Here is a 19,600-nt window from a genome sequence, read left to right as displayed (position 1 = left end):
AGAGACAGTACCCAAGGTCAATGTTTAGTAGGGCTAAGGACTCAGAGTAACTAGACTCAAGTTGTCATCAGTGGGACTTAAGAACATGCCTGAGTTCCCACATGGAACTTCCTGAGAGAAGCCAGTGATCAACTAATGGTCCAAGTCACCAGTGGGGAGTTAGCACACACATGCAACCCATTTGTAGATAGTCAAGGGTCACTGTCCAACAGAAATTTGCTCTCTCTGGTTTTGCAATTGTCTCTGTCCTCCCTGGTGGCCTGCAGTAGCTCTTACAATTCACTGAAGCCAGAAGTACCTCCTCTACTGGACTCCCTGTAATAGCCCTCCTGGTGTCATCACTGGATGTCACCAACATGCTCTTAAGGGTTTTTAAAAAATAAGTAAAAATGATAATGGTACTAATGGTAATAAAATGACTATTTACTGATATGCCAGGCACTGTCCTAAGGATAGAATACAAATTATTTTTATCAGCACTGTGCACAAAAGTTCTGTGAACTATTATTATAACTGTATTGCAGTTAATAAGTTGAAGATTTGAAAATTCGTAACTGGCAAAAATATGATTCAAATTCTGGTCTGTTGGGTTTGTTTTTAAAACACTAAATCTATTATTATTCTGCGTGAGGCTATGGGTTTAACCCCAGTCTGACAAATATTCTAACACTGCAAGTCAGAAAATTGTGGCACAGAGATGTTACATCACTCAAGGTGCCATAACAAGGAAACAGAAGAAGGAATTCAATCAACCAAGTGGAGGGCAGGCAATCAAGCACTTACATCTCATCCACATCACTGGGGTTGGGAGGACACCAGCAGGCCATTTATTCTCAATTATTTTCACTGCAGAAATCAGCAATGGATGTCAGGGGAACAATCAGGATGTTGGTAGAGAAACAGGATGTCATGTTTCTCCTGCAGAGATATAATGAGACCCAATCAGTATTTTGGGAACTAGCTTCCATTGCTCTCCATCACTGCTTATTCCAAATCTCCTTGGGAAACAAGAACATGTTCTGCTTTCTTATAGGACCAGGACTCCGTAATGCAAAGATGCACAATAATTTTCTTCTCTATAAAAGGCAAATTATTAACCATCTTATGACACTTCACAAGGAAAGTAACCGACGAGCTATAAGACAGCTCCCCAATCACTCCAAAACATAACTGTGACCATACAAAATATACTAGAACCAATGGAGATGCTACAGAGAACTTTCACCCTAGTATCACTGTAGGCTCTCATTAGATGTGTAATTACTGCACATAGGAAGCCATATGCAATGTCATTTCAAGAACAAGTGTATTTCTTCCATAAAGAGAATTTACATGAACAACTTGAAGTGATCCACAGCATTTCCTTCCTCAGACAGTTTGCCAGTGTAAGCAAGACACCCTTGGAATGATTCTCCCTTAGAGTCACAGATAGCAAAAAGACACACCCTGCAGAGATGATGCTGGAAGCATATACAGTTTAGTTGCTACTGAAACCAGAGAGATTCAGCTTCCCAAATCACTCTAGGAGCAGCTTGCAAAATCAGTCACTACCTTATTCAGGTAACATATGAGATATTATAAGTCAACAAGACAGCCAGTTTCCCTTAAAAAGCTGGAACCACTTGAATTCATGTTTCTAAAAGAACTTTATGGGAAGATATTGAGAATTGAACTGAGGACCTTCAAAGTGAACTATATCTCCAGGCCTTTTTATTTTTAATTTTGGGACGAGTTCTCACCAAATTGCTAAATTGCCCAGATTGGACTCAAACTTGTGATCCCTCTAGAATTACAGGCATACACAAATTGCATACATTTTCCCCACTTTTCCTCCCTCTTCCTCTTCTTATATTTCTTAGATATCTAATAATGATTATTCTAAGATTTAGGTGGAGAGGGCTTCATAATTGCTTCAAAGCAAAAAAATATGGAGTAGGGGGGGAAAGAATTAGATCTGTCAGCCAAGTTTCTCTTCCCGGGTCTTTGATGAAAGCGTGAGTTTGCAGGTACCTGAAAAGCCTACCTTTGTTCCCCACTCAACTTCAGAACAATTGGGTGACAGGTTAGAGGCAGAGGAAGATCAACTATCCAGCTATAACTAAGAAATGTCACTCCGGGCTTACATTCTGCAGTCTCCCATAAAAGCTGTGTGACCCTGGGCAAGTTACTGTGTTAACCATACCTTCCTTGTAAATGTTACTGTGAGAACAAAATGAAAAATATCTCCAACATGTTTTCACAGTAGCTAGCACACAGACAAGTACCAAAATTTCATTAGCTCTTGGTATTATCTTCTTGCAAATAGTCTCAACTGAAACACAGTACGACTGGACCCAAATAATAGTAGAATTATGCATACATTCCTGGAAAAAGCAACAGAATGATAGTTTAGGAGCATAGGTAACCACATGTTTTGCCAAGACCAAAAAGAAGGGGAAAAGAACTTGAATCCGTAATTGTTTTACTAACCTATTTTCACTTTTACAGGTATGTTGTAAGTCCTCCTTTTTGGGGTCTGGTATTGATTATTCCATTTTTTAATAAATAAACTTTAAGAGACAGAATAAAGAAAAGACACAGTCTCACATAAGCCTGTTTTCTCCTGGTTGAACATTTAAACATTTAAGAAATATATGAAGTTAACTGACCAGGCATTAAACCTGGATTGTGGTGATCTGTAGGTCACTGAGCTTTAGTTAAACTGTGTTGCACTGATCTGATTGTAAAGGCAAGTAGAAACACTGAAATGACACCCAGAATTTGGAGGCAATTTGATTGATGTCAATGGGCACTGATTAGGATCATTCCCAAAATATCAAGCCCTGATCTCTGGTGGTCTGGGGCTTATATGGGATAAGCAATCAAAAACTACAGAGGTCAAATGGCTTGTCATTTGGGGATTGGTTCTTACAATATGCATCATAGTGACCAGTTATGCATCACAGTGACCAGCCATTGCAAAGAAACAAAAGTAACAAGAGCTATAACCAGAACTATTACCCGCACAACTAACAAACTAAAATATACTGGCAAGGGTGAGTGTCTCTTGCTACATGATCAAATCTACACTGTCCTAACCTCCTGTCTAAATTCTAGGGCTATTTCTTAAGAACATGGTTAGCAAGCTGGAGTCTTCCCGGGCAGGTGGGGCCAACATAAGAGGAGTGATTGAAAAATACACTGAATGTTTAAATTAAATATATATATACATTACATTAAAGTCAATGACCTTTCCCAAAATACTCCCAAGCACTTCAATCGCAAAGCTATTGTGAAGGCCTCTTTTGTGGGTGTCTTTAATTGTGCTGTTGCGGCTGCCCCAATCTTCTGAATTGACTCATAGACATTTTGACTTTAAGGAAGAACCAGAAGTCACATGTGCCAGGTCTGGTGAATAAGGTGAATTAGGACACATCTTAATATTTTTATGAGTCTTTCCATTAGATGGCACTTGGCAGCAGCATTCACTCTGTTTTTGATCAACCCTTGTGATGAGTAAAGTGTGAAAATACATTCAAAAGGGAACTTCCAGAAGCTCTTTGGCAAATGAAAAGAATGTCAGGAGAAATGATTTTGAAGTGAGGGAGGGAAGATTAATGCCAGTGTGTCTTTTACTTAGTAAATTTACTTAGTAAATTTTTTAACTTAAGAATTAACTGTATTTTTCTATCATGCCTTGTATTATATAAACCGATAAGCATATCCTATGAGGAATGATGGAAGACTTAGAAAACTAAACCTAGGAAAAGAAGGCTCAGAGCAGAGTCTTGGAATAATTACAATCTGCCACATATAGGGCAGATTTTGACTTTTTTGGTATGATTCAGAAATAGAAAGAAAAAAACAGATGGTACAATGTACTAAAATCTCCATAAGCCCCCAAATTAGGATGAATGAAGTTGTATTCTGTTTATATTGTTTATAGATGAGATGTTCTGAATTCAAATTGCCTCTCAAGTACAGATAAATAAAATTTGGAAGTATCCATTAAAATGATAAGGAATGGTGGTAGCAGATTTAAAAAAAAACACTGAAGTCATCTACTACGGTTTGAATGTCCCTTCCCAAAGTCATGTTGAAGTTTTGTTGCCATAGTAACGGTACTAAGATGTGGGATCTAATGGGAGGTGACCTATGTTCCTGCTGAAAGGATTTGTGGGAGTAGGGCCATCCCTTTTACCTTCCACCCTGTGAGGAGACAGCAAGAAGTAAATACCACTCCTTGATTAGACCTCTCAGCCTCCAGAATTGTGATAAATAAAGTTATGTTCTTTATAAATTACCCAGTCCCGGGTATTGTTTTACTATAACAGTACAAAATAGACTTAAATATCATCCAATTTCAATTTTTAAAAACACGTACTAGTCAAAAATAAATTGATTTGGTTTACAAGACTCTAACGGCAATCCCTCAAGTAATCTTGGGCAAATTACTTAATATCTTTGTTTTTCCTAGAGTTGTTCTTCTGTAAAATAGGGATATTAATAAGGTTTGCTTTAGCAAGATTTTGTAGGGCTCAGGAGAAACACAATATGTAGAGATACTGCAGAAAAAATAAAGAGCTACTGTAATGGTTTAGATCTAAATTTCTCCCCGCAAAGTCTCCTGTGTTGAGAGTTTAGACTGGTCTCCAATGCAGCAGTGCTCAGAGGTAAGACTTTAGAAAAGTGACTGATTTGTGAGGACTATAGCTTCATCAGTGGATTAATTTGTTGAAAGATCTGTAATTTGATGCCATAATTGAGAAGTGATAGAAACAGGAAATGGAAGCTTATTGAAGAGCATTGGGTCTTTGGGGTCATCGGGGTGAGCCTTTGGGTACTATATATGCCCTTGGAGCCCACCTTCTCTGGATCTTTCACTCTGTTTAGTGGCTGCAATGAGGTAAGCAGGCGTCTTCTGCCATATCCTCCCAGCATGATGGTTCTGCCTCCTCACCAAAGGTCTCAAAGCAGTGGGGCCAGCTAGCTGTCACTGAAACCACGAGTCAGACTAAACCTTTCCTCCTCTAAGTCATTGTTCTCAAACATTTTGTCACATCAACAGAAAGCTAACATAGCTACATAAATGCTAGATTTTTTTTTTAAACTTTCTAATAGCTAAAGTATTCTGAAAAGCAGGTCGGTTATTGCATAAGGTAGAGAGTTCCTTGTGTCATTAGGATTTGGGTAGTGTTATGAACTAAAAATGATGGTCAACTTAATGCCAGCTAAAATAAAGCAGCATGGTGCTGAGCTTAGACATTCCACCTGAGGAAAGTTGCCAGCATAAATAGAGACTTGGAGAGATGAGTGAGGCATTGTGGGTTCTCCTACTTGTTGCTGTTTGAGCCTTTGGTTCTCCTGGAGAGCTCATCATGAGGAGCTTCCCCAGTGTGAGTTCAACCTTTGTCATCGGAGGAGCTCGGGACCTTGTTGGTGAGAGTGGCTGTGGTTCACTTTGGGGGAGCTTTGTCCTTACATCGAGCATCACTTCCTGGCTTTGGAGGGGAAGACGTGTGCCATTTAAACTCCAGGGCAAACTCATCACGCTGACTTCCTGACATGTACTCGAATGTGCTTCTCATCAGAGGAGGTCAGGACCTCCATGTCACTGAGAATGGCTATGGTGTGTTTCAGGACAGCCCTGGTCTTTATTATGAGTGTGACTTCTCACCTCCTGTGTAGAACCCTCCATCTACCAGCATAGCTCCTTATCCTGATGGCACAGGCTTTCTAGCTTCCACAATCCTTCTCATGGGTTTTAAACCTCCAGTTGGACTCATGGGAGGCAATGTCATGGGCTCTAAGTCTTCACGTGGACTCATGTAGGACACTGCTATGGGATCCAGGCCCTTGGCTAAATATTCTATGTCTTTAGTGTTGTGGATAGATTTCCTGCACTTTCTTGTGTTAAACTCTGGGTAACCATCATAAATAATATTACAAGTTCTGTGTCGTGATTCTAATTGTTCTCCTCACAGCCCTGCCTACAACAGGAGTTCAGCTATTCTGTTATAAAGAAAATGAAAATAGTAACTAGGGTAAGTGGATGAAGTCAGGTTGCCAAGAGCAAGTGACTCTGAGATTCTGAAATTTTTTTACAGGAGGCTTTTAGGGGGTGCTCTGGAGAAAGGTGCCTACAGGTGTGAGGGTATAGGATGGAAAAATGCAAAGCTGAAATGCAACGGAGACCTCAGACTTCCGAAGCCAGGGAATCCTACACATTTGACCCAGTTGAGATGAGAGGGATGGGCACTTGTATTTGCACATGGTCCAGGCACGGGTGACAGCCTACCTCAGTAAGGCAGAGGACAGCAACACTCATCTATGAGCTATCAGTAGTCAAAATTCTTGACAAGGGGGAACTGAGTCACTCATTCTGGAAGGAGGAATCTGAGAAGTTTAATATAGTCTCATTGGTATAGGTTACACAACCTAAATATTTGCACAGAAATAATAATATTTGATAATATAATGAATTAGCATTAATAACTGCCTTCTAATGCCAGGCTCTGTGTTAACCCCTCTCCTCCATTATTTCATTTCAACCTAAATGATTGCCATCTCTAAATTACAGGAAACAAATTTGAAAGTAAGAATGGGAAACACATCACTCAAGCTTCCACAGCTGGTCAAAAACAGATTCAGAATTTTTAAAAACTCCATTAGAACTCATTATGCCTTGTGTCTGGATGTCCCCCCAAAGCCTCATGCAGTCATAGGTGGGTCTTTTTCAGAGGTGACTGGATCTAGAGTGTGTGATTCTGGGATTGGTTCATGGTGCAATGCTAGGCTTAAAGGCAATAGGATTAAGAGTATAAGTGCTACCTGCCCTAAGTAACCTTGATAAGACATAAGGGACAGAAAGAGGTTGGGCTTATTGCTTTGTTACCATCTGACCACCATGAACTGTTTCTCCTTTGCAATGACACCCTGCCATGGAGGCAGCCAATTATAATCTGAAACCTCTACACACTGTGAGCTAAATAAACCTTCTTCCTTTAACTTTGGATGTCAGGTAGATTTCTCTCAGCAACGAGAGAAAAGTAACTAAGACAGAACCCAAATTGTAGGCAACTAGCTTTTCAGAAATTATCTTATTTGCTAAAAGCCAATTATGTCACTATAGGTACTTAAAATATAATTCCTAAGGTTTCCACTGCCCCTGCTTCCCAGATGAGGGAGCCAATGCTAAGAAATCTCAGGTCATTACAAAACATGACCTAGACTGGATTCAAACTGAGAACCCTCTAAGTCTGAAGTCTACCTCTTCTAAAGACATTTTGGGAAGGGGTAGTCAAAAAAGATCAACATGTCGTATGAATATGTACCAATTCTTCACAATAAACGTATCTATCATATATAACAAAGATATGCTAATAATAACTTTTTTAAAAACACAATTGCAGACCCAGAGGATTCTATACAGTATAGCCCTGACGTTACTTCAGTGTGCTAGGAGGGCTGAAGAAATAGCAAGAAAGATCACTGCAGGTCACCTGAGCTCATGTGATCTGATGTGTCAGACCCACAAGCAAAGAGGTTTGGGGAAACCCCAGAGCACAAAAACTCTATTCTCAAGCTATCCAGGGAGCTAAAGTGAAACATGAGAAAAGTAGCAAGCAACTTGAATTTGTCTTTCATTTATCATCATCATTACTTTGGGGGAGAGCAGTTTAAAACTCCCATTTCTTCATTATAAGAGAGAGTCACTTTCCTGAGTAGTAGAAATCCACTGATCTCCTGAGACCTGGGCTCTCAGTGTGCGAGCAGCGAGACCCCCTCATTACCTATGCTGTCAGTTCTCCCCAGGGATTTACAAAGCTGAAGTCCACTGCCTGCCATCTCCAAGATGATCAGAAGAAGGGAGACAATAAGGAAGTAAGTAACAGCTTTTTTAAAAGACTGTCCATAAATTTCCAGAAATTTTCAGGCCAGTTAACACTCAAGATCTGAAAAGGAGGTTTACCTCTTGTTTCCTACTATCCTGGCCTATTATAGTACTAGTGAAAACACGTAAACAAAGCTTTTGCATTGGTTCAGTTACATGATTGCAGACATGTTTCTTAACTGCCTGGAGTTTTCACATTTCTAAATGAAAATAACAAAAGCAATGTACATTCAAGTGCCTACTTCCATGGGTTGGTTTGTAACAAGCACTCAAGACAAAAATAAAACAAGTATGCCTTCTCTTCTCTTTTCATTTCCCTGTTCCCTCTTCCTTTTCCTCAAAAAATAAAATCTAGGTACATGGTAGAAAACAAGAGATGTCATCCTTCAGCTGAGAGCTCTTTTGCTCAATTTGGACAGAAGTCTCAAAATTGGCTAAGTGCTGTCCCCTTGAAGTTAGTGGCTCCAGGCTTCCAGTGCTGATGGCTCTCAGCCCATCGCACCACAGCACTGAGCCTTGAGTGCCAACGCATCACAGCCCTTAGTGCTATGACTTTTAGTATTAGTTCTTAGCATTACAGCCCCTGACGGCTTCCCGACACTCTCACCAGGACCACTGCAGTTGAGGCTGTGGGCCTCTCTGCGGTTTTCTGGAGCCCTACCAGCAACTTTTGCAGCCTCCTTGGGATGCTCCACCTCCGGCTCCAATTCTGGGGCACACTGTGGGCACTGACCTCTCTGGGGCCAAAGACTTCAGACCTCAGACTTTTACCTCATCCTTTGCAGTTGGCCTCAGGCCTCAGGCCTCTGGTCTCTGCCTCGGGTTTCTCCTTCCCTGGGAGTCTCGAGGATAGGCCTTGCAGCTTTGTCTCCGCCTTCCAGGGTTCTGGGATTACAGGCATGAACCATCATGCCCAGTTTCGCAAGGCTTCAGGGCTAACAACCCTTAGTGCTATCAAGCCCTTTTAATGCAGCTTACTTAGCCCAGAGTACTCCAGATAAAAATCAAAAACTCACAAGTAGAGGATAAAGGCACCAAGAAAGGTCTTTTCTAGGACCCATGCTGCTGCCAAGACAGGTAGAACACTGAGAGAGCCCTTATCGACTGACCCAAGGAGCACGAGGTGGTTACTGTATAAAAAGAAGCCACTGCGCATGCGCAAACCTTAAAGGGGCGGGTCATTTGGCGGTTGTAGGGTGGAGCCTTCTGGGATAAATTGTCCACGCAAGTGCAATGGGAGGAGGAGCCATCTAGGAGAGCTTTTTTTCACGAGCCTATTGCCACCAGGGCCTTTATTTTTGTAGCTGTTACAGGAGTCTAAGGCAGTCTCCTCAAAGCGAAAGCTAGGCACAGTTCCCGTGGTTACACAAAAATGTATGCTTTCCCCCCAGTGCTGTATATGACATATTCGTACTATTCATTGAAACCACACTAACTAGAATTTTTTTTAAATGACTCTCTTGTTGATACATTATGTGCATATCTAAGAAAGCCCCATAGTCCTGGAAACCTAGTTGATATAGCAAATGCAGTTCTTAATGACCCACAGTTCTGAAAACGTTCTGAGATTGGACTCTGTACTTTAGCACACTGCAGAAAACAGCGTCCTCAACCCCTCCCCATTGGTGGGAAAGAATAACCATACCTTGTTTTGTCCTAGAAGGAAAGGACTTTCCATGTTCGGTTTGGCTGAAGCAGAATTACATGGCTACACTAAACATGAGAATTCAAACCTTACGTCCTACTGAGAATTTGCAGAAATTTATGTTCCCATGGCTTTCAAAAGAGGGAAAACCAATTAAAGCACAATTTATTATCACATTCTAAATATGGGCCAAATTGAGCGTCTTGAAACCTATTAGCCTATTAACTACATGCACTAAAAATTTACTATTAAGTAGTCTTCTGGAAAGTTAGTCAATAGTGGAAGTTTAGCAGACAAGAGTGATCAACCAGGGTCGTATTTAGTCCTATATGAGGAAAAGAATCTGTGTATTCTGACCTGTAAGAGGGAAAGCAAATTAATAAGTATTTGTAGGAGATTTTTGTTATAAAAAAAGTAAACAAGAAAAAAGATAACATAGAAGAAAACAAAAGGAAAACGAGAACAGGAAGAAGGGACATAAACTGAGTTCCTAATATTGTCAAGCATTGTCCTTATATGTGTGATCTCATTTGTATTATTATACCATCTTACATCAAACTGAGTCCATAGAATGAAAGTCATTTCCCAAAGTCATATAAAATCCCACAATATTTTAATTTTCCATTTGATGGTTCAAGAGCAGAGCTTATTAAAGATAGTTTTGTTTTGGTTTTGGTTTCATTTTATAGAACTTGCAGTGTCCCTAGTTTGTTCGTACAATGGAGCTGATTCTTAGACATATCAAGTACCTGACCCCACCCATGACAACTGTTCCTTTGAAATCAATAAAACATGGGAGAATCTTCTCTAGGACTCATTAATGCAAAGGAAAAGAGTATTCGTAGGTGGCCCAGAAAAAAAACCCTGAGCTATCTGGCCACAGGGGTTGAACTTCAGAAGTAACTGAGCCACTGATTTACTACAGGAGCAGATAAACTAAAAGGAGTCCAAAATTTAGCTTCTAATTGGGTTTATTCATATAATAAGTATGAACAGAAAACCTGCTATGTTGGGTTTAAACGCTGATGTACAAGACAGATACTCTCCTCTTGGGAAGTTACCACCTAGAGGAGGCAAGTGACAAAGGGACTACAATGAGTATAACTACTACAAAGAAAACAAAATGAGATAATGATCCAGGAAATACTGTTGGAGATGGAGGAGCGTAGGAACTACTTGAGACAGATAAAGACACCTCTCTGGGCAGAAAGAATAGCAAATACAAAAAGAATTCCCTTGACACACAAACAATTAAGAAAGTGGTTGCCTTGGTATTACAAATAAGAGGGAAGATGTTCCAACTGTGAAGTTGAGGTCCTGCTGATCTCTCCAAACAGGCTACTCAAGCACTAAATGTATTTCCCCTGAACACACAATAAAAGTATGGTTCTCAGCATCCTTGCAGGCAAGAAATTTCACTATAGGGTAGTTGTGATGCTCACTACATGGAGTAATGGAAAAACAGAAGGACAGCACAAAAGATATAGTCATGGACGCTCCTTGGGCATGGAAGTCTTCCCAGAGAAAAAGACCATGGACCTTGTACAATGAATAGAAGTTTCCTAGTGAAGGACAGAACGGGCAATTCAGATAGAGAAAACACACATACGATAAGTCACAAATGAGAACCCCAATGTAAAAATAAAGACTAAAACAAAAGATATGTAATATAAAGTGGGGAGACGGATCTTTTCTCAAATAGGAAGGGAATCAAGAGATAGAGGGAGGGGGAGGGAAGGGAGGCAAAAGGGATAAAAAAGGAATTAAGACATGTTATGTAGATGTACCAACTCCACATGGAATACAGGCATTATGCACTGCAGACAAGCACCAACTTTAAAAACTTGTATTCTTTAAGCATCAGGGAGCTAATGAAGAACTATACCGTGTGTACAGTTAATGTTCAACTCCACGATAATACAGTGAGCTCCTAGGAAGCCAGGGATGACTTCAGTTTCTTTGGTATGCCTCAAATCTTGTGCACATGGTAAAAAGGAAAAAGGGACAGAAGCAGGGAGAGATGGAGGTAGGAAAGGTGAATGATAAAGCACACATGGCGGCAGGCCATCCATCCTCCCATCCCCAGTTACCCAAGCCTGGACTCACTGGTGAGAGAGATGTGCAGAGTTCACTTGAGTTTTATTTACCCCGTGTCTCTGTTCATTTCACACCATCTGACAGCTGTTTTAGGCCATTTGACTCGCTGTTGGAAGCATGATCAGGGCTGAAATGCAGACCGTAAATAGTGCACATTAACACATAAAGCTGGATTCAGTACATAGTACATTTCATTAATGTTACAGCATTTACTGTACACTTTAAGTTGTCACTGATTTTTATTAAAAGGGGCACTTTTATCACAAGTACATGATGCCAGCAAAAAAAAAAAAAAAAAAAAGTTTCTCATCCCCACCCACCAAAGCGAATTTGGTTTAGTTTTCTGTAAGTGATCATGAAAAACCTAGCTAGATTTGGTTGACTCAGATTATGTTTCCCCAGTGATATCTCTCACTCACACACCTCTGCCTGAAGGACTAGAAAGGGAAACGGATCACCTCCTCACCTGGGCCAGAGTGGATGCCAAGGAAACAGAGAGCATTTCTGATTTACTTCATTTTTGACCATAAAACTAATAAATATATGACTCCAGCTGCAAGTCAGATGACATGTTAAGAACATGTAAGGCAGTCTTTTGGACTGAAATTTTTATTTCTTCTCTATCTTACATCTATGTGAAGGACCCAAATCTTGGATTTCACTGTGGAATTTACTGCTGCTACAGACAGTCTCTAAAAGGACCATTTGGTATATCAAATATTCTCCCCTCCACTCTTTCCCATCTTTTTGTGGATCCCTGAAACCACAAAGTCTTTCCTTGGAACTCACAGAGGAAAAAAACCAAAAGGATTCTAACAGTGGCCAGCACGGTTGCCACTAATCATGAGTAGCTATTTAAATATAATTGCAAAAAAAGTTTTTAATTAAAAATTCAGTCCCACTGTTCCCACATTTTAAATATGCAATAGCCACAGATGTCCACAGTCTACCACATTTTGGACAATGCAAATGCAAAGCATTGTCATTTTTGTAGAAAATTTTATCTGCTCCACATCCTCAGGGCCTTCAAGACCATAGAAATGAGTTCTTATCTTATTTGCACAACATTCCTTGTATCCTCTCATTTCTCTCCTTCCCATTTTGAAAGTTCATGCTCTTGCTTTTGAGAACCTTTGGCCTATTTCTCTGATTCTAATCACACTTTCAACCCCGTGCTTCCCTGCACTTAGAGATATTTCCCTGTCAAGCAAGACATTAACTCACCATCCATCCATTCATTGATTCACTCCAGATGTTTTGAATATCAAGTCAGTGTTCCACATGCTTGAGAGGTGCTAGGGACACAAAAGCAGTGAAAACTCCATTCTTTATCCTCACGGGCATCATAATCAAACAGAAAGAGCTAATTATAACAGTTGTGGAACAAGAACTCACAAATCAAATCATATTATTTCCTGCTTAAATACCTTCAATAGGACACTATTTTCCAATGGAAATGTTAAAAATACTGCTATTCAATCTATATACCCACTTTTAGGGAGGAATCTTTCATACACTTCATATACAAGAAGTACAAAAACATCTCTTGATAAATTTCACTTTCCCTTCAGACCGGTTACCATTCTTTTAAAACTCCTACTAGTTAATACTTTTGAGAAATGTTATTTGCCAGCTGGATCTCAAAGGACATAACTTGGAAGGGAGTGGTGAAAGGTTTTTCCCAGCAAGGCTGATCCTTGGGCCACTCCCAAGAGTAGTGGGTCAAAAGGTCATTTAGGGCTGTGAAGCTCTAGCTGCATGCCAGATGCAGATGACCCGGATGCAAGACCAGGGTCTGTTGAATCCAGCCTTACTCAGCAATCTAGAATATTTTCACTCAAGGAACATCAGCTACTGCCTATCTCTATCAGTGCACAGAATCAAATTCTTCAACTGGACACTTCCTCTACCAAGTACATAGCTCTTCTCTGAAATTTAAACTTTGGGTTTCTCTGAGGCATCACAACATGGATTAACTACATCATGTTGTGACAAGAACATAGTAAAACCTTTATATCCGTGATCTGTCCCTACCATTTTCCCTGCATACTACCGGTAAGATAAATTTAAAAAGTTCCCAATTAACCACAGTCAAACGTTGAAGCCTTTCCCTGGGAAACAAACTGTCCCACAGTAGCTGTGAGAACTGAAAGCCCTTCTGTGGAAACTGGTCAGAGAGTTCATAGGCTCAAATAACCAAAAGTTTAGGGGCATCCCAAGTAACTGAATAGCTAGCCACTCCGTATGTCTGAGGTGAGGGTTCCCTCCTTGTCACTCTCAGTCCCCCAGGGTACACTATCCACCAGGCTCCTTTGCTGCCATGGACTCGGTAGACCACCTATTGTCCCCACCAGAGCTGGTCACAACCTTGTTCCAAAAGAATCCAAATGCAACAGGTACAGGAGGGAGCTTGTATGAACTAACACGAGTTAAAGCCCAAACTCCTTACGTTGTATCCAAAGACAGCCCTCAGTGACAGGGCCCCCGTGCCCAGTCGCACTCTGCCCAGTGCCGCTGCTCTGTCCCCTCACCTCTCCGACCTCAAGGATGACTTGCTTTTCCAGCACTGAACTTGTGCACATTTAACTGTTCTTATAATATTTTCCTTCTTTTTCTTCTCCTGGAGAAACACTCCCTTTAAGACCAAGTCCAAATGGCATTTTTCTGGGAAGTTCAGCTTACTCCTCTAAGTCAGAATGAATTGTCCTGCGCCTTCCTAACAGTTTTAATAAAACTTAGGTTTGTTTTTCGTCTTTCTGTCATAGTACATATTAACTATAGAGAATAGTGCATTTTGTTTTGGCATATTTATACAGGGATACAGCACATTTGACTGTTCCTGCCCCCATTTCTTTCCTAGCTCTTCCCTACGCCCTCCACTTATCTCCTTCCTTTCTCTAATATCTTCCTTCTTCTTTATGGTCATCTCCCTCCACCCTCCACATATGAGAGAAAACAAGTCAAAACTGAATTTCTGAATCTGTCTTATTTCATTTAATGTGATCTTTGCTTCCATCCCTTTTAGAGTTGCTTCTTAATCATCATTGGATTGCGGATCCCTTAAAACTTCAGTAAAGGAAGTAGACCTTCTACAGGAAAAAGCTCATAATTGCACATAATTTTAAAGCAATCAAGAATTTCCTGAGTTTGTCTGCAGACCAATTACAAATTCCTCTTGCTACTTTTTTCCTATCACTTGTTATCATTAACGTGTACATCAAGAACATTCTGGATAAACGGATTGCCCTCAGCACAAATATACTTCACATGCTACCATGCTGAAAGGAAGTGAGGGGTTGTTGGATAACTTTGACCTTGATGAGAAAGAAGTTTCTCCTGAGCCAAGAGCCCCAAGAGCATTTCACCTCTAACATCAAACACTCTTCCCTCCGTATCTCTTTCCCTTGCTCCTACAAGATAGTTCCCTGCCTCCCAGACCACTTCAACATTAACCGTGTCAGGTTAACAGAATCACTATTTATCCCACATCATTTACTTACATGTCTGAAAAGTTTTGAAAGTTTAGGGGCCATATAGAAGTGCAACGGCTGGAGATATAGCTCAGTGACACAGTAACTGTCTGGCAAGCACAAAATCCTAAGTTCAATTTTTGGTACCCAAAAATACCCTAAAATTTAGGGCCAGGGATATAGCTCAGCAACCCAGCACTTGCCGACAGATGCAAGGTCATGAGTTCAATTCCCGGTACCAAAACATAAAAATAAAATAAAAGTACAGTGGCATCTGTGGTGGAGACTGGAATAAATTTCATGACGGCTGCATTACTGTATTCCTTCTGAGCTCAGGTGGTCAACCATCTAATCTGGGTTCAGTAGACCAAACTCCAAGCACGCTCTGTGCCTCTCTCTTCCCATCCAGGAATATGTCTTCCTCATTGACAAGCAAATCTCACCCTCTTCTGGCTCCAGGCCAGAGAAACCAATTTATACTTTATGAATGTTTTAGAGTCCCTTAACTGTTGTGCTTTAAAAAGGGAAGGGTGTGTAGAAGCTGAGAAACTCCATCCGTGTCCCATCTGGACCACCTTTCCACCAGGGCTTGGCTCCTCTCCACATACCCAGATGAGCACAGAACTCACACTCAGAGGGAATACGGGATGGGCTCTTCTGTTTCAAATGCTTTGCTGGTTGCATTTATTGGCCCATTAATTATCTGTCTGTATCTTTTAACAGTCTCAGTCATGAGGAAAAAAAAAACTGTAGACAATGATTCCAATGTGACTTTTCAGGGTAATGGAAATTACAAAGTTGTCCAGCTCTAGGGAGCATCAGGCAGTGTAACAAGGTCCTAATGTAAAGCACAGAGCAATTAGCAGAGAGATTTACCTTCCTGTCTTAAAAGCATTTTTATTACTTAATCAATCACAAGCAATTTCTAAACAAGGCTGAGATTTTACAAGGAACCATAAATCTCTCCCATTTGCTTCCAGGCGAAAGAGCAGGAAAAATAGACATGACATTCCAGAAGGGACATTTTATCAGTTGAAACAAAAACTGAACCCACAGCACTACAGAAACAAAAAGTGGGCAGGAGGTAGCCATACAGTCCCAGAGGATCCGAGGAGGACAGAAGGCATTAGTTGGGGGCAGGTGTTTGGTCCTGATAACAGGTTCAAAGTCAACACCATTCTCTTCCCACGAGTATGCAGGAAGGAGAAGCATGGAACACAGTGTAAAAGAAGGCCCCTAGAGATAGCCAGGCAGAGTTTCTGTCTTCAGAGGACCTTCAGAGGGCCTTCAGGCTGTAGCCTTTCTCTGGGCCTCAGTTTCCTTGTCTGTAAACAGAGGGATTTGGACTGGATTACATGCCAGTGATTCTGAGCCATAATAGCATATTAGCATTACCAAGGGAGAGTTTTAAAAATACCACTGTTAGGATCCTTCCCAAACCAATTAAATCAGATGATCTGGGGCCAAGATGAAAGCTCTTTAATCTCATCTAGCTCCAGCTTGAACATCCAAGCAAAGAATCTTATTTTGAAAATGAAATGTTTAAAGTCCTCGCAGCAGTGAACTTAACAATAAATGATAGACACATGCAGCATACATTCACACACTCATTTGGGTTTTTTTTTTTATTCCTTTATTCCATGAGCTTCCTTAGACTCTCCTATGTACAGCTCCTGGACTGAGACCATGGACATGCAACCTCATGATGCCTCTGTGAGAAGTGTCCCATTAGTTCTCATTTAGACCAGAAAAGTGGTTAGGCCAGGGATTTAGCTCAGTGGCACAGCACTTGCGTGGCAAGTGTGAGGTCACAAGTTTGATCCCCAGTACTGAAACACAACAAAACAAAAAAACTAGACCAGAGAAGTGATTCTTGGAGGACTTGGTTAACAGATGTAGAATTGAGAATCCCTGCCCATATACTGTCAGAATCTATCTGGGTATATTTTTTGGCTCCCAAAACCTCTCTAAAGAGCAGTGCAGAATAGTAATTGTCCTCTTCCAATTACTGGGCACAGCTGGGCAGAGAAACACAGCTGGACACAGCTGGGCGGAAAGACAGATAGGGCCTAGACGTGGTGTCCAACAAGGTCTACTATCAGCACACACAGTAGAGATCAATTAACCACAAAAGCAAGAGGAAAAACCCAAAAGATGTGATGGCGGATATGACTCAAACATTTGTTTTGGACCCATGCAGACCCATTCCTAAAGCTACCACTTAAGACAGACACAGCTGAATTCCTCCACGGAGGTGTCCTGAAGTGAAATATTCTCGGTCTGCCCGCTGCCTCATAACTCAAAAATCAACTTCTCTTCTCCAGTTAGGTAAAGACTGCCATTTGTCTTCTAAATTTTGACTTGACATATTCTGGATTGATGTCCATTTCCCCCTAATGTTATGCCAAGACTCAGGATTGAGAGGAAAAACTATTTTCTTCTCTTGGTCATAGGGAATTAAAATCAAGTTCAGATGTTTCCATCTACATAAGGGTTCGTTTTCTTTTTCTTAACTCTCCAGCATGTATGGACCTTTCCTGTAATGCATATCACATGTTGACTTTAACTGCAGCATGGCACCTTCTCTCAGGACTACTGTCCTCTCTCCCGCAGTAGAAAGAGCAATTTTTACAATGAACATGGATCAAAAACCCCGCTCCACTTCTTACTTGACTGTACTGCTCTGAGAAAATTAATTGATCTTTCTGAGTTCCAGTTTCCAACTATATAAGATAACATGAACTACTCCACAGTGTGTAAGAATGAAACAAAATAGCACACAAGTCTCTAAGTTTACCAGGGTCCAGCCTAAAGTCAAGTGCTCAGAAACCAAGAAGCACCTGTATGATGGTCCATTGCATGGAGAACACACAAGGATGCTCTGATCAGCAGAATGAGAGTGAGGAGCCAGAATTCCGCTGGGCAGTGTGAGAAGAGCAGAAGATGCCATGGTCCAGCATCAAGAGTGTGGAGGGGGAGGACTTCTCTGCTGGGAGGACTCAGGTATGGCAAGAAGGCCTGTGTCGTTGTAGTAGGATGAGTAGGCACACGGAAAAGCTGCTGACATGACAACCTTCTCTATATATTTCCTGCATCTCACAGCCTTTCACACTGCTTCCGTTTTCACCATTGCTCAGAATAGTTGTGTTCATACTGCACCTTCTATTTAAGTGGCTGCCAGCCTGCAGAGCCCTTCCTCTTAGTGTACCTAAAACCACCCTGCTGGCCTCCCACCCAGCACTACCCAAGTGAGAGAAGAGCTGAAAAACAAAAAAGAGAGTGCCATCCTTTTACCAAGCACTTTCTCACCGGCACAGGGATATTTGGAAGACTAGGGATTCAAGCTCAGGCCTTTTTTACTTTAAGCCAAAGGTCGACAAACTTTCTCTAAAGAGCCAGAGAATAAATATTTTTGTTTTATGAGCCACTTGGTTACTGCCATAGCTACCCAACTTCTTTTTGCAGTGCAAAAAGAGCTGTAGTTGTTGCATAAATAAGAGTGTGACTGTGCTCTTATGCTAATAAAATAATATTTCTACAAGTAAATTCTAATAAAGATTTATTTGTAGAAATAAGCCACAGGCAATGGTTTTCTAACTCTTGGTCTATACTCTTAGTTCTTAGCTGCTATGCTTTAGAAATTGATCTTATGTCCTCTAATTCAAAGCATGGCCCCTATGACTTATTAATATAGCAAATATCTTAAATATATCTGTATCACTTGGTCTAGTAATTTCATTCCTAGGAATATACCTAAGTAATGATCAATGATTACTAAGAATTTTATGTCCGGTATCTATTTGATGTTCACAGTCACCCCCTGAAAAGAATCCTATTTTTGCTTCCATATTGCATATGAGGAAGCCAAAGACCAAAGATGTTAACTACATCATACATGCAATAAGTGGTAAAGCTGGGCTCTGAACTTAAGCAGTGAACTCTAACTCTCAAGTGAAAAAATATATTTAAAAAAATCAGACAGATGTGCAAAAAAATCTATTTTTGGCAATAAAGTACACAAGACAATCAAGAGAAATAATCTAAAGATCAGAAATGGACAAAAGTAAAAACTCATGGCACAGTAGAATGTAAGGCAGTGTGTTTCAAATGCTAGGAGCAAATGTCTTTGCAAAAAGTGCTACAGCAAATCCTCTCTTCCCCATATATACGTCCCTCTGCAATACACTATGACGCTCCTCTCATCAAAAGTTAGGGCCCATAGGAAGGCCTGTGACTCACCTGGTCACAGTGAGGTTGAAGTGGTCTTATGTGATGTGCAAGGGTAGGTCTTCAAAGGCTTTGAAGCTTTCACTTTCTTTCTTTTTTTTTTTTTTTTTTTTTTTTTGTCTTTTTCATTTTTATCGGTACCAGGGATCGAACTCACTTTCGCTTTGCTTTGCTTTTCAAACGTCTTCCTCCTGGGTTCTGGGGACTGAATCCTGAAATGTGTTTGCTAAGCCTTGAGCTACATTCTAGCCCCACAGTTTGCACTTCTGAAATGTTGCCCTGAGCCCA

General features: G+C 40.7%; 1 long non-coding RNA gene across 1 annotated transcript in view; it reads right to left on the bottom strand.

The window, feature by feature from the left end:
• Window positions 1–785: 785 nt before the first annotated feature.
• Window positions 786–19,600, bottom strand: part of LOC134476241 (uncharacterized) — a 184,227-nt gene continuing 165,412 nt past the window's right edge. The window contains exons 8-10 of the long non-coding RNA XR_010047819.1: window positions 12,840–12,910; window positions 11,625–11,742; window positions 786–918 (exon numbers count right to left, since the gene is read on the bottom strand). This is a non-coding gene — a long non-coding RNA (uncharacterized LOC134476241). The remainder of the gene's footprint in view (window positions 919–11,624; window positions 11,743–12,839; window positions 12,911–19,600) is intronic.

This window comes from Cavia porcellus, unplaced genomic scaffold, assembly GCF_034190915.1.
Source record: "Cavia porcellus strain 051 isolate PalLab524CR breed Dunkin Hartley unplaced genomic scaffold, mCavPor4.1 scaffold_6, whole genome shotgun sequence".
NCBI lineage: Eukaryota > Metazoa > Chordata > Mammalia > Rodentia > Caviidae > Cavia > Cavia porcellus.
Note: the sequence above shows the minus strand (reverse complement) of the source record. Positions and strands in the feature narration are given on the sequence as shown.